The sequence below is a fragment of the Leucoraja erinacea genome, chromosome 8, assembly GCF_028641065.1.
Source record: "Leucoraja erinacea ecotype New England chromosome 8, Leri_hhj_1, whole genome shotgun sequence".
NCBI lineage: Eukaryota > Metazoa > Chordata > Chondrichthyes > Rajiformes > Rajidae > Leucoraja > Leucoraja erinaceus.
Genome location: NC_073384.1, coordinates 16,127,064 through 16,142,760, shown reverse-complemented (window position 1 = coordinate 16,142,760; position 15,697 = coordinate 16,127,064).

Genomic DNA, 15,697 nt, shown 5'->3' with positions numbered 1-15,697 from the left:
TGCTGGGTGTCGTGGGCCACTATATGGCACCTCCACGCGCAGGAAGACTACTGGAACCCAGATGGCAGCCAGTATCAACCATCTTTCCAACAAAGCCCTGCAGGAGACGGCCTTTCTAGAAGCTTTAGAAGAGTACAGCGCCAGAGAATTGAGAGGCACCAAAAGTAAAGAGTGTCAACGGTCAAATCTGGAGGCAGCTGGGTCAGCAGATTCGCAGTCAAGAGCTAAAAAAGCAGCGAATTCTGAAACTCCTAACATCGAAATCACCGCCTTTGCTCGTTCCACGGAACATACTAACATGACCACCTGCCAACAGAAGTATTAGCACTAATGTGCAATACACAGAATGAGATCAACAATCTAAGGCAGGACAATATAAGACCTGCCCTCAACCCCAAATATGCGGGGCTATGCAAAACTGCTGCAGCGGAAAGAGAGGCAGCTAAACCTGTGGGCCTCATGAGGGCAGGCCCGGGAACGAGCAGGACATCTCATCCAACACCCAGCTGGCAGCACCCCTCGGCATCCACCAGTCAACACCCACATCCAAGGACTGGTGAAAGCTCGGGGACCGCTGCTTATTACCCCCAAAGGTCTTTTTTAAGACATGGGCCTGGAGCGGACCCCAGGGAAAATGCGCCGCCCCACCGACAGCCCCAGCATACCAGCAAAACGGAGCCCTTCATGAAGAAACAATGAACATGGAGGTAGGTAGTCTGGTTCCTGCCAGCTTACACAAAATAAGGGTGCTCTACTAACTGGGGGGCATTTACACTTGTTTTTAAAAAAGCATGGGGTACTGTCACAAATAACAAATATATACTCAACAGTATTAGTGGATACAAAATTGAATTCAAATTGGGCATATTACCGCCAGTTCAGCATGCGCCCAAAGGGCATTTTTCCCTCTAAGAAAGAGAAGCGAGAAGGTCAAGCTGAACTAGAAAGGCTCATTGCAAAAGGGATCATGGAAAAAACCAAACATGAACCATTGGAATTTGTATCGAATATATTCACTAAAACTAAAAAAGATGGTGGATGTCGCATCATCATTGACCTAACATCACTAAATAAATCTGTTGAGTATATACACTTCAAGATGGAGACGTTTGTCACTGCCAGACATCTGATCTCCAAAGGATACTTTATGGCAAGCATTGATATTGAAGATGCTTACTATCTAATACCCATACACAAGGATCATTGTAGATACCTAAAATTTATCTGGATGGGGCAACTATGGGGAGTATAGAGCATTTCCCAATGGTCTAACCTCAGCCCTAGACTATTTACAAAAATACTAAAAATAGCCATGAAAATATTAAGAAAACAAAAGCATAATCATGGCATATTTGGATGATATCCTCATATTAGGAAAAACAAAGGAATTAGCTGTGGCAGCAGTTCTAGCTACAAAACAGCTCCTTGAAACACTGAGGTTCGTCCTACACCCAGATAAATCAAAATTGAAGCCGTTAACTACCATGGATTATCTGGGCTTTAATATCAATTCTATCCATATGACTGTTACTTTGCCAAGGTGCTCGGGTCACTATAATCAAATCATGAATTTGCCCACTGAAGCTATATCAGAATTACAGTGGTGGGCAGACAATGTTTGGCACAGTTTCAGCCCTATTATTATCACCAATCCTAACTTGGTTATTAAAAACCGATGCCAGTGCTTTAGGCTGGGGATCAACTAACTCCATATCCAGCACAGGTGACAGATGGACCAATTCAGAATCATCGTTACTACACACACTGGGCATCAACTATTTGGAAATGGTGGTCGCCTGTTATGGGTTAAAAGCATATGCATTTCAAATGCAGCACGTGCATGTGCGGTTACGGATTGATAATACTATGGTGGTGGCTTATATCAACCATATGGGGAGCATAAAATCATTATCGTGCAACAAATTGGTCAAACAGATCTGGCAATGGTGTGTCGAAAGACATTTTTTAACTATCGGCTGCCTATCTCCTAGGTAAGCTAAAACACAGTGGCAGACACCAGGTCACGGGGGAAAATTTATGATAACATCGAATGGATGTCAAACCCAAAATATTTGCTAAAGTTATTAAGCAATATTGAACGCCAGATATCAATTTGTTTGCAACAAGACGGAATCACCAGTTACCTATGTATGTGACTTAGGAACCAGATCAGAGGCAGCAGCGGTAGATGCCTACACGCTGGATTGGGGGAATTTCTGCTTTTGCTTCCCTCCCTTCTGCCTCATCAGTCGGGCACTTCGCAATACAGATGGAATCTGCCTCTGGGATATTGAAGGTGCCCGACCGGCCTACACAGCCATGGTTCCCAGTTCATCATAACATGGTGGTCGAGTCACCTATGGATTTCCCTAGTGGACCACGGTTGTTGACTCACCCAGTATCAGGCATAAGCCACCCATGCCATAAAAACATCTAACTCCTGGGTTGTAGGATTGAATAGACCTTACCAGGGACTGGGATTCTACAAATGAACCATCAACACCATGTCGGCATCCCTGCGAACAGTCACCAAGAAGCAAACATGGGAAAAATACTGCCAGGACGCAGGGACAACATACGAAACTACTCAACCACTGACGTGCTGGAGTTCCTGGGCCATCTACACCATGATGAAAAGATGAGTTACAGTGCCGTAAATACAGCACGAAGCGCCCTGTCTGCTTATCTAAAAACAGCAGGACAGCAGAGCATGGGATCCCATCCACTGATGATAAAACTTATCAAGGGCATTTACAATAACAAGCCCCAAAACCCAGGTATACCCATGTATGGGATATCAGTGTGATATTGACATATCTCAGAGGATGGCCACCAGCTAGATCCCTCAGTCTTGAGCAATCTACATTTAAAACGCTCATGCTTATGGCTCTCGTATCCGCTCACAGAGTCCAGTCACTCCATTAAACTAAGACTGGATAACACGGTGATCACCCCAGACCGCATCACGTTCATCATTCTAGGTCTGGTAAAAACAAAGCGGCCAGGAACGCCCAATTCACTGGTGGTATTCCGGGCCTACCCACCAGAGTCCAGGTTGAGTGTGGTGACCCATCTACAACAATATATAGACACAACCCACAATCTCAGAGGGAGAGGAAAAGCCCTATGGGTCAACCACAAGAAATCCCAAGACGGGGTAACGAGCCAAACCACTTCAAGGTGGCTCAAACAGGTACTGAAAGCTGCCGGAATAGACAATAATACATTTAAATCCCATTCCACTACGGCAGCATCGATATCAGCGGCTGAACGAATGGACGTCCCGGTTGACCACATCCTCAATACGGCAGGATGGTCGAGGGAAACGACGTTCAGAATATTTTTATTGTAAACCGTTGATAAAGCCTGACTTAATTGCAGACAGAATATTACAAACTGCAAATATTTAATTTAAGCTCAGGGGAGCTATTTATGTTGTTATTGTTAATAAATACCTTTCTGTTTCTTGAGAAAGCAGATCCATTGGTTGATTACGATAACACTTCCTCCCTCAAGAACTTCGGCAGTGAGTGAAATTAAAACTGTTACACGGTTTGAAATCACAGACCTTTGAAATCTTCACGTAGTCACTCACGTGACTCCGAAGTAAAATAGTAAGATTAAACGAGTACTTACCAGTGCGAAGTTTGATCTGTATTTTATGAGGAGTTACGATGAGGGATTACGTGCCCTCCGCTCCCACCCTCATTACATAGATCAAACTAGTAAACTGATGTCTCCTTAATCTTTACTATGTTTACTTCAAATATTGTGTCTATCTGTGATTCCACACCGCTGCTTCGAAGTATGCCGCACCTGTGCACTGAGCGAGTTCTTCACGTAATCCCTCATCGTAACTCCTCATAAAATACAGATCAAACTTCGCACTGGTAAGTACTCGTTTAATCTTACTATTCTATATCCTACACACTAGGGGCAATTTACGGAAGCCAATTAGCTTACAAAACTGCACGTCTTTGGAATTTGGGATGAAACTAGAGCATCTGGAGAAAACCCATGCGCTCACAGAGAGAACGTGGAAACTCCACAGACAGCACCCGAGGTCAGGATCGAACACAGTTCTCTGGTGCTGTGAGACAGCAGCTCTGTCATTGTGCCACTGTGCTGCCCTGTTCCATTAACCAGCTTTATGCTGCATTCACCATGGACAGTGTTCTGCAATTTCTTCTCCATTATTCTATGCCCTGGTTTGGGTTCTAAATACTAAATGCCATTGGGTTGCTTCAGGTTTCTACCTCCTGACTTTGACTATTCTAATGCTCTCCTGGCTGTCTTCCCATATGCAACATTTCATGAAGCCAATCCAACACCTCAATGCCATTATCCCAGCTAGCAGCATTTCCTGCTCTGCTTTCATCCCTGGGCTTTCTGACCCACATGACCTCCCAATCCTTCAAAGCTTGAATTTAAAATCTTCATCATTGTGTTTCAATCTCTCCCACCACTTCATACTGCTGTGACCTTGTCCAACCCTCCAAATACTCCAGCAACTCTGACCTTTTTGGTGTTTACCCCTTTTTTCTCTCCATTGTTGGAACTGCTGCTTAAGCCCCAAGCTCTGCCACAATCTTCCCAAACTAATTGCCCTTTCCAACTCCTGCTCTCCTCTAAGATTTTCCTTGTAACCTAATTGCTACTCCAAGCATTTGGTCACCTGTCCTGAGGTCTTTTCTTTGTACACAGCATGGAATCAGGCCCTTCGGCCCACCTGGTCCACCCAACCAACAATCACATGCACTAGTTCCATCCTACAACTATTTACAGAAGTCAATTAACCAACAAAACCGCATGTCCTTGGGACCTGAGAGGAAACCGGAGCGCCCGAAGAAAACCCACGTGGTTATAGGGAGAACATGCAAACTCCGCACATACAGCACCCATAGACAGGATTGAACCATGGTGTCTGGGGCTGTAAGGCAGCAACTCTACCGCTGTGCTACTGTGCCAATTCCATGTCATCTACTCTCTAGTGAGGATATCTGGAATGACTTACTATATTTAAAGTGTTTCATAATCACTAACTGCTGTTATTGCTTCGGAATGAATTTGAAGACCTGTTCTGGCCTGAAACGTTGTCTGTCTATTCCCTCCCCAGATGCTGCCTGATCTATCAACTTCTTCCAGCACTTTGTGTTTTGCTCAAGAATCTGCATCTGCAATCTCTTATAGTTCAACTATTTGCTGTTGCTGCTGAATGTAAGACCTTTCCATATTTGTTTCACGTGTTCCTTCCTGTCCAGTTTAATTGTTATGCTTTAGCTTTGGTTGATAAAAAGCTATCTTTTCTGAAACAGACTGAGCTACATTTTGAACTGCGCATTGCACTGCGAATATCTTACAGACACCCAGCAGAATCAAATGCTGCAACAAGATTCCCATTGACATTTCAATTAAATTAACAGTTGCACATTGCGGTAAGGATGTGAACTTTAATTGCTAGGTAGGCTTTTCTACATTTGTTTTGTAAATACATTACCTTCTAAGTGCTCTTCTAAAAGTGTACAGAAATCAATTACGGAAGTAGGGTTTAAATATATTCTTCAGTGACGATTGGTATGGAGAGAGAGATCTCCTGGAGTGTTTCACCTGAGTGCTCGGCAGATTGACTGGTTTAATATGTCGGTTACCTGCTGCTGGTCAGTGCTTAACAGATTGCAATTAGTGTTCTCATCTATAACCATACAATGTTATTGTAATAAAAGACCCCATAGCACCACAGTAATATGGCAGGTCGCCACGTCTATGCACACGCCTGCATATCATGTGTAAACAAATGCACGTGAGCTAGCAAATACAACATGGATCACATGCAAGCATTGCGGTTTGACACAGCTGACCTTGAGCTCACAGTAGATTTATAGGTTGGCTTGGATTCTTTGGCAAATGTCTCAACAGGTTGGTACTGAACAATAATGGTAGGCTGAAGATAGACACAAAAAGCTGAGAGTCAGGGTAAAGGGGAATGACAGATACTGTATCGACGGTGATATAGAGAGAAATTGAACACATGAATGTTTCCCTTTCCTATCCCTTTCCCCTGACTCTCAATCTGAAGAAGGATCTCGACCTGAAATGTCACCCATTCCTTCTCTCCAGAGATGCTGCCTGACCCACTTAGTTACTCCAGCTTTTTGTGTCTATCTTTGGTTTAAACCAGCATCTGCAGTTTCTTGGCAGGCCACAGCACTGGCAGAAGAAGATTCAGACTGCCATGCAGTCATGCTTGCATGTGATGCATGTTGTATTTGCGTGTTCACGTGCATTTGTTTAGATATAATATACTGATGTGTGATGCAAACAGCTGTGGCATTGCCATATTACCACTGGATGTGGGGCAGAGGTGTCCAGCAGGTAGAAGGAAGGTTAAAACAGTGGGTGGAACCTCCTGCACCAGAAGGCAGATAGAGGGAGCAGCACCAAGGTCATGGGTACATGAGTGAAGCCTTGCTACACAATATCATCCAGCACAGGAATGGACATCTAAAAGACTATAATGGTATAATTTAACGTATGTTTTGTCACACTATCTGTCAGAGGTTGGGGTCAATTATTTTGATGGAAGATAAAAATGACAATTCTGTAACATAAATATGTTTTGAAAATCCATTGGAAGCAATGACTATCACCCAACTACTTAAATTAGAAAGGATGTCAAAGGGTACAGGGGGAGAGCAGGAGAATGGAGCTGAGAGGGAAAAATAGATCAGCCAAGATCAATTGGCAGAGCAAACTCGACGGGCCGAATTGCCTAATTCTGCTCCAATGCCTTGGGATCTACCAACTGGTGGCATTCATGTCCATTATGATGAAGTGCTTCAAGATTTTCATTATGAAGCAAATCAATTCCTGCATTAGCAAGGACCTGGGCTTACTTCAATTTCCCTTCCACAATAATAGATCAACAGTGGCTTGTTGGCTCTCCACACTGCACCGAACCACTTAGACAATAGGAACATTTATGCCAGGCTACAGCTCAGTGTTCAACATCATCAATCCCTGCAAACTCATTGTCAAAATCTGGGAACTGGTTCCCTGCTTACCCTATGCAGCTGGACTCTCGATTTTGTCATCAACAGACCTCAACCAGTATGAATTTGGAACAACACTTCCTCGCCAACCATCAGCACAGGAGCACCTCAGGGCTGCGTGCTTAGTCCCCTGCCCTTCTTCATCCACACCCACAACTGTAGCCAGACTCGGCTCCAATGCAATTTTTAAATTTGATGCCAATTGTTGGATGAATGACATCGGGTCAAAGTACAGGAAGGAGAGAGATGAATAATCCAGTTTAGTGGTGTCAGATAATTAATCATGCTCTCAATGTTAGCAAGACCAACAAGTTGATTTTGACTTCAGGAAGGTAAAGCCAAGGGTTCAGGCATCTTCTTCATCAGCAGAATGGTGGTGGAGAGTCAACACGTTCAAGTTCAAACCACATCTCTGATGATCTGTCCTGGGGTCAGCACATTGATGCAATTCCAAGGAAAGCTCAGCAATACCTCTACTTCCACAAACGTTTCAGAAACTATGGCATATCTCTGAATACTCTATCAAACGTCAACAAGTGTACGGTGGAGAACATACTGACTGTATCAAAGCCTGATCTGGTAATTCGAGTGTTCAAGAATGGGGAAGGCTCCAGAAAACTGGTGGGCATTGCCTGATCCATCCAGGTTATTGACCTTTCTAACATCGACGAGATCTTCAAGAACTGTTGTCTACAGCAAGCAGCCAATAATATCAAAGACCTGCACCATATTGAACATGCTCTCCTCCTTACATTCTTAGAGTGTGGTTGGCTAAATCATTAACAGATTGGCAAGAGATTCCCATGATTTTCTTCCTTTCAAGTTGTTTGAGTGAATGTTGCCTTTCATGTCACCTCTTATTCTCACGTCTTAAATCTGTGTCCTCTGCCATTGGAGACCATTTCTCCTTGGTTTTTACATCAAAACCCTTCACGACTTTTCAATAGCTTTATTCCATCTAGGGAGACACAAGATAATGTAGTTGCAGGTCTCTAGCTCTATTCTATCTATCTTTACTTCCACTGATTTATGGAAAGGAATAAGAACAATAAAATTATGATCAGGAAGAGCCCTTCCAGCCCTTTGAGCCTGTACTGACATTCATCAGGATTGTGGCTGGTCTTCGACGTCAGTTCCACTGCCCTGCCATCACGACACTCGTTTCATCAGGTTCAGACTTAAAAGAAGGTGGTTGTAAATTCAGAAAGCTGCAAAATGTTAGATATACTTACGTAGGCTGCCTGCAGGGATCCTGATGGATAGTTACTGAGATTGAAGGTAACCCTGAATTTGACCTTGATAGCAGCACCGGCACATGAAATGTAGATCATTAGTATACATCAAAGAGAACAATGAGTCTCATACTTTCTCCCCACGAGAGACTGCAGTAAAATTCCCTCCAGTAAGAAAAAGAACCATTCAGGACAAAGGGTGACCTTACAGAAGTTTACAAAACAGTGAGGGGCTGAAACAGGGTAGATAGTCGCAGTTTTTCATTCCCAGGGTAGGAGAGTCCACAACCAGAGGGCATAGGTTTAAGGTGCGAAGGAAAAGATTTAAAGAGGAACTGAGAGGCGACCTCTTCACAAAAAGGGTGATGGGTAGGGAGAACAAGCTGCAAGAGGAATATGCAAAGACAATTACAACGTTTAAAAGCCTGTATGGATTTAAAAGGATGGGAATGATTTCGAGAAATATAGACCAAATATAGACAAATGGGAATAGTTTGGACTGCATGGATGAGTTTGGCAAAAGGATGCTATATGACTGTACGATAACTACCCTCCGTCTCTTTGCACATTTTTCATCTATGCTAACAAATGTATTCAGTGATAATTTATCAAAAGAACTGTGATGCTGTGGCAATTACAATGCTTTTAGTTGTGAAAGGGACAGGGCTGGCAACTCAAGCTTTTGATGTTTCTGACGAGATAGAGAAGGAGTTAATAAAGGTGGAGGAGTATTACTAATTAGGGAGAAATTCACATCTGCACTCAGAGGACATACAGGAGCTTTTGAGCAATTACTCTGATTGGATTTCATAATAGATCTCCCATTATCCATTGTAAGAAAAACAGATCTGTAGAAGATTCTAGTAAAATGTAAGAGCAATAAGTTTGGCATAGTGGATGACATTAATTTCCCTAATATTGATTGGGACTTCATTAGTGGAAGAGGCTTAGGCGAGGCAGAATTTGGTTTCTTAGAACAGTGGATAGTCCAACTCGAGAAGGCGCCATTCTTGAACTTGTATTGTGAAACAAACCTGGCCAGGTGACTGTTATTTCAGTGAAGGAGCATTTTGAGAACAGTAAGAACAACTCCACAAATATTAAGATATTTATGCACAAGAATAAGTCCGGACCTTGGGGAATGATACTAAATTGGGCTAAAGTAGATTACAGCATTGTTACGTAGGAGCTAGGGAGAATAAATTGCGAATATTTGTTATTGGTCAAATACACATCTGACATGTGGGTGTCATTTAAAGGCCGGCTGCTCAGAGTTCATGACCAGATTTCAGGAAGGAGGAGGGACTAGAAAGTCAAGGTAAGGGAACCTTGTAAGAAAGTCAAGATAAGGAGAGAAGTTGTAAATTTAATTAAAAGGAAAAAGGAAGCACGTGTAAGATTTTGGAAGATGAAATTAGACAGGGTCTTTGAGGAATATTAAGAAAGCAGGAAATAATTCAAACAGAGAAGTAGGTGGGGCAACAGGGGCTATGAAATCTCATTGGTAAAATCGGATTAAGGAGAATCTCAGGGCATTTTATACACACATTAAAAACTAGAGGGTATCTATCAAGAGGGGCCACTCTAGGATAGGGGAGGGAATGTAGCCTTGGAGTCAAAGGATGTAGTCAAGGTACTATATGAATGTTTTGCATCTGTATTCAACAAGGAGAAGATTATGGAGTACAGTGAGATCAGTTTGGGGTATACTCATATTCTAGGGCATTTTCAAATCGACAAAGAGGTGGTGTGGCTCTTGAGCATCAAGCATCCTGCCAGCAGGCAAGCGATACCATAGCATCAAAGCCAGGACAACAAGACTGCTAAACAGCTTCCTTCCACAGGCTGTGAGGCTGCTAAACAGTCACTCCACCTGATTCTGCTGCTTTTTGCACTGACAATTTAATAACTCTGGCACTGGCCACTTAAATCAGCTGCCCTGGACAATTTATGACTGTTTTTACGTATTTTAATGTTGCTGTTTTTACCTGCACTTTTTAACTATTTGTACTGTTTTATCAGGGACTGGATTGTTTTTATTGTTTTTAATTTGTGTGTGAAATGTTTAAGTTTTATGTGCGATGCTCCGGTATTCCCTGGGAAACGTCTTCTCATTTTGCACTGTACAACTGTTGCTTTGCAAGATGACAATAAAGGCTAATTGATTGATTGATTGATTGATTGATTGATTGATAATCCCCAGGGTCTGATGGGATCCAACCAAGGTTATTGGAGAAGCATGAGGAGAGATAGATGGGGTCCCAGAGGACTGGAAAGTAGACTTGGTTAAGAAAGGAAATAGTGATGATCCAAGAAATTATAAAATTGCGAGCCTCACATCAGTGGTAAGGAAGCTGTTGGAGAGGATTTTTAGATATATGATTTACGTAATTCAAACAAGCTAATTAGGAACAATCAGCATGGTTTTTGATGGGGCAGGTCATGGCTTACAAACTTGATTGAGTTTTAGAATAGGTAATAAATGTTATTGATAAGGGTAGGGTAATGGATGTTGACTATATAAATCTAAGGCACTTTACCAGGTCCCTAAGGCAGGCTGATCCAGATTACTATTTTCGAATTCACAATGACTTGGTCGTTTGGATTTAGAACTGGTTTACCCATAGAAGACAGAGGTCAGTCGCAAAGGGTGTTATTCTGACTGGAAGTCTGTGGCCTGTAGTTTTCTGTAGAAATTAGTGTGAAACCTCTGATATTTGTGATGCATATTAATGACTTTTGTCAAAAACATATATAGGTTGGTTAGTAAGTTTGGAGATGATACAAACATTGAGGGAGTTGCAGACAAGGAAGAAGACTGTCAAAAGCCACAACAGGATATATATCAGTTGCAGATATCAGTAGAGAAATGGCAGATAGTTTAATCCAGGCCAGTGTGGGGTCTTGTGATTGGGAGGGCAAATGGGAGGGGAACGTATAATGGCAGAACACTTAACAGTATTGATGTACAGAGGGATGGAAATCCATGCTTCCTGAAAGTAGCAGTGCTAATTGATAGTGATAAAGAAGTTGTTTGATATGCTTGCTTTCATCAGTCAGACACGAGTCACATTGTAATGCTGCAGCTTCAAAGGACATTGGTTAGGCCAAATTTGGAATATATGTGCAGTTCTGGTTGCCCCATTACATGAAGGATATGGAGACATGGAGTGAATGCCAGAGAGGTTTAGCAAAATGTTGCTTGGCTTGGAGGGTATTAGCTACAAGGAGAGGTTGGACAAAATTGGATTGTTTGTTCTGGAGTGTCGGGGGCTGAGGGCAGACCTGATGGAAGTAAATAATATTATCAGAGGTATAGATAGAGTCGACCATCAGAACCATGTTCACAGGGTAGAAATGTTGAATACTATAGGGCATAACATATAGGCGATAGTGGGGAAGTTTAAAGTAGATGTGGCAAGATTTTCTTTTTTACACATAGTGGTGAGATCTACAATATGCTGCCAAGAGTGGTGGTGGAAGCAGATATGACAATGGTTTTCAGAGAGTCACGTGGATGTGCAGGGAATGGAGTGATAACAATCATCTGCAGGCCGATAAAACTTGGACTTGGCATTAGTTTAATTTAACTCATCAAGTATGTCAGAGACCTTGTGGCTGAAGGGCCTGTTACTGTGCTGTGCAGTTCTATATTCAAAACATTTTATGTCCATGTAGACGACATCATCTATAATATCCCCATCTTTTTTTTTCTCCATAAGGCCAGCGTTTGTCATGAACATATCCCTGGTTTTCATTCATACAATTTTTTTCAGATCCCAATTCATTTGGTCTCGGTCTATTTCCTCCAAGAAATATTTCCAATGTCAATACATGCCTTGGTGGCATGTAGTGTATTTTAAACTGATGTGTAACATTTACTGTGTTCTAATCCTCTGACACGTTTTTAATACTATAAAGGGCAATCTCAAAAGATTTTATATAAAAGACAACCCCAAAAGATTTTATAAATATATTAGGGGGAAAAGGGTAACTAGAGAGAGAGAGAGAGTGGGGCCTCACAGAAATAAAAGCGATCAACCTCTGTGTGGAGCCACAGGAGATGGGCAAGGTACTCAATCTCATCTGTATTTACTGAGGAGAAAGACAGTAGGATGGAGGAAATTGGAGCAGTTACTGGAAGTGTCGTGAAAGCAGTTAGGGTTACCGTCGAGGAAGTACTGAAGGTACTGTTGTGTTTGAAGGTAGACAAATCTCAGGGACCTGATCAGATATACCTGAGGACATTTCGGGAAACTAAAGAGGAAATTGCAGGAGCCCTGGTTGAAATTTATGAGTCATCGTTAAATACAGGAGAGGTGCCAGAGGATTGGAGGGTGGCAAATGTTGTGCCTCTTTCCAAGAAGGGCAGCAGGGAAAATGCTGGGAACTATAGGCCGGTAAGCTTAACATCTGTAGGTGGTAAGTTACTGGAGAGTATTCTGAGGGATAGGATATACAGGCATTTGAATGCAGAGCCATAGATGTTGTGTACATGGACTTTAGTAAGGCGTTCGACAAGGTGCCGCATGGTAGGCTGCTCTGGAAGAATAGATCTCATGGGATGCAAGGAGAGATAGCTGAATGGATAGCAAATTGGCTCCATGGAAGGAAGCAAAGGGTGATGGTGGAAGGTTGCTTCTCAGAATGGAGGCCTGTGACTAGTGGTGTGCCACAGGATTTGGTGCTGGGCCCATTACTGTTTGTCATCTACATTAATGATTTTGATGAGAACATACAGAGCAAGATTACCAAGTTTGCTGAAGATACAAAAGTTAGTGGTATTGCAGATAGTGAAGATGGTTCTGAACGTTTGCAGCAGGATCTGGATCGATTGGCCAGGTGGGCGGAGGAAGGGTTGATGGAATTTAATACACAGAAGTGTGAGGTGTTGCATTTTGGGACATTGTACAAGGGCAGGACCTACACAGTAAATGGTAAGCCTCTCAGTAGTGTTGTGGAGCAGAGGGATCTAGGAGTACAAGTGCATGGTTCCACGATGGTCGAGTCGCAGATAGATAAGGTAGTCAAAAAGGCTTTTGGCACTTTGGCCTTCAATAGTCAAAGGATTGAGTATAGAGGTTGAGAGATCATGATGCAGTTGTATAAAGCATTGGTGAGACCGTATTTAGAATATTGTGTTCAGTTCTGGGTACCATATTATAGGAAAGATATCGTCATGCTTGAAAGGGTTCAAAATAAATTACGAAGATGTTGCCAGGACTAGAGGGTGTGAGCTACAGGGAGAGGTTGAGTAGGCTGGGTCTCTATACGATGGAGAGTAGGAGGATGAGGGAGATCTTATAGAAGTATACAAAATCATGAGAGGAATAGATCGGGTAGATGCACAGAGTCTTTTACCCAGAGTAGGGGAATCGAGGACCAGAGGACATAGGTTCAAGGTGAAGGGGAAAAGATTTAGTAGGAATCAGAGGGGTAACTTTTTCACACAGATGGTGGTGGGTGTATGGAACAAGCTGCCAGATGAGGTTGTTGAAGCTGAGACTATCCCATTGTTTAAGAAACAGTTGGAAAGGTACATGGATAGGACGGGTTTGGAGGGTTATGAACCAAACGCAGGCAAGTGCGACTAGGGTAGCTGGGACATTGTTGGCCAGTGTGGGTGAGTTGGGCCGAAGGGCCTGTTTCCACACTGTATGACTCTATGACTCTAAAATCTCGGTGGAAGACCATGGTTGGACCTTCCCCTGTTTTCAGCCTTACCACCCAGGAACCCAGGATTCATTCAATTTCCACCAGTTTTCGAGATAATACCTAATTGCCTTTAACGTTAGGATTTAATCTATAGCCAGAAATGCACTCCAGACCTTCATACACTGCATGAAAATGTTTCCTCATCTTTCCTCTGACACTTTCAATGACGTTTTAAAATTAAAAAAACAATTGGAGTCATAGAGTGGTACGGTGTGGAAACAGGCCCTTCGGTCCAATTTGACTAACATGCCCTATCTACACATATCCTACCTGCCTGCCTTTGTCCCATATCCATTCAAACATGTCTCATCCATGTACTTATCTAAATGTTTCTTGAAAGTTGCGATGGTGTTTGCCACAACTGCCTCATCCGGCAGCTCATGCCATACATACACCCTTTGTGTAAAAACGTTACCTTTCAGGTTCTCATTAAAATTTCCCAGGAACCTAGGATTATATTTATTATGTACTGTTCGATGGCACGACATCTCTCACAAACGACTTTTTTTTCCACAAAGCCAACATTGTTTTGAGCGTTTTAATTAGGTTTTGCTCTAACCTGTGTAAGAATCCCGCGGCAGCACTGTGATACATCTCCCCTGCTCGCTCACCAGTACCTTGGCACTGGAGGGCATTGGCCAGAAGTGGACGCATTACTCCATCTGAGATCTAACCAGTGGCTTTCAAACGGGCCTAAGATTAGGATATATATATATATATATATATATGATATCCTAATCTAATCTAATGCCCGTTATTGTGCAGATTTGTGTTATATACAATTGACTTAATGAATCGTCTTTACTAATTGAATAGGCATTGAGACTTCAGGGGCATCAGACTTTAGGACGCTGAGTTCTACTCTATCGCATTACCGGCATACTGAGAAATTGGGACATTTCTAACCGTAGGGAATAGTTGCTATTGGAGACCAGGTCATTCAATCTCGGGTTTTACTTTAACGAGAGCTTGCTGTGACCCACTCTACTGAAGTGATGTAGAACATCGCTTTTCAGAGCAAGTTTGTGAAAACAATTGTATTGGTGGCAAAGTTTGCGCGAGCAGATATTACTATTCACCCGGTCGGTGTCAGGAGACGGGAGATGCGATGATTTGGGACCTTTCGGGTAAACATGTTTCCACTGTGAGCGACATCCCTCTGCTTTTAGCACGGTACACTGGAACTTTGTCGGTAGAGATGACCTGATTTCAGCTCTGTAATGAAGTGGAGTGTAAGACAGGGGGCAGAAGTGTTGAAGCGAACCAGCTTCATGCAATAGACCAGCCCGAATGCGACTTGAGAACGAGCAGAAGATAAGGTGTTGGTGGTTCGCGAGGCGTGTGGTCATTGCGACGATCAAAGGTAGGTTTCTCATCTCCTTTCCCGACTCCGCCTCGCTTTATTATTGGGAGACAGCTACCGGCTGATTCTTCCTGGCTGAGTTGCGCTGTCCTTGGTGCTGATATATCCAGAAGATGCCTGGTAAGAACCTAGACAAGATTCTGCATCCATCATAAACACCGCGTTCAAAAGTACAGTTAACGGGATCTTCCGTTCAAACGGGGAAAACTAGCATCAAACACTATGTTTTTTAAACTCGGTAAACGCGGCTTCATTTGGAGAGATTTTTAAGGAGAGCCACTGGTTTACTAGCATGATCTTGGTGTAACTAGGCTACAGTGCGCGATTTTGCCTTAAAC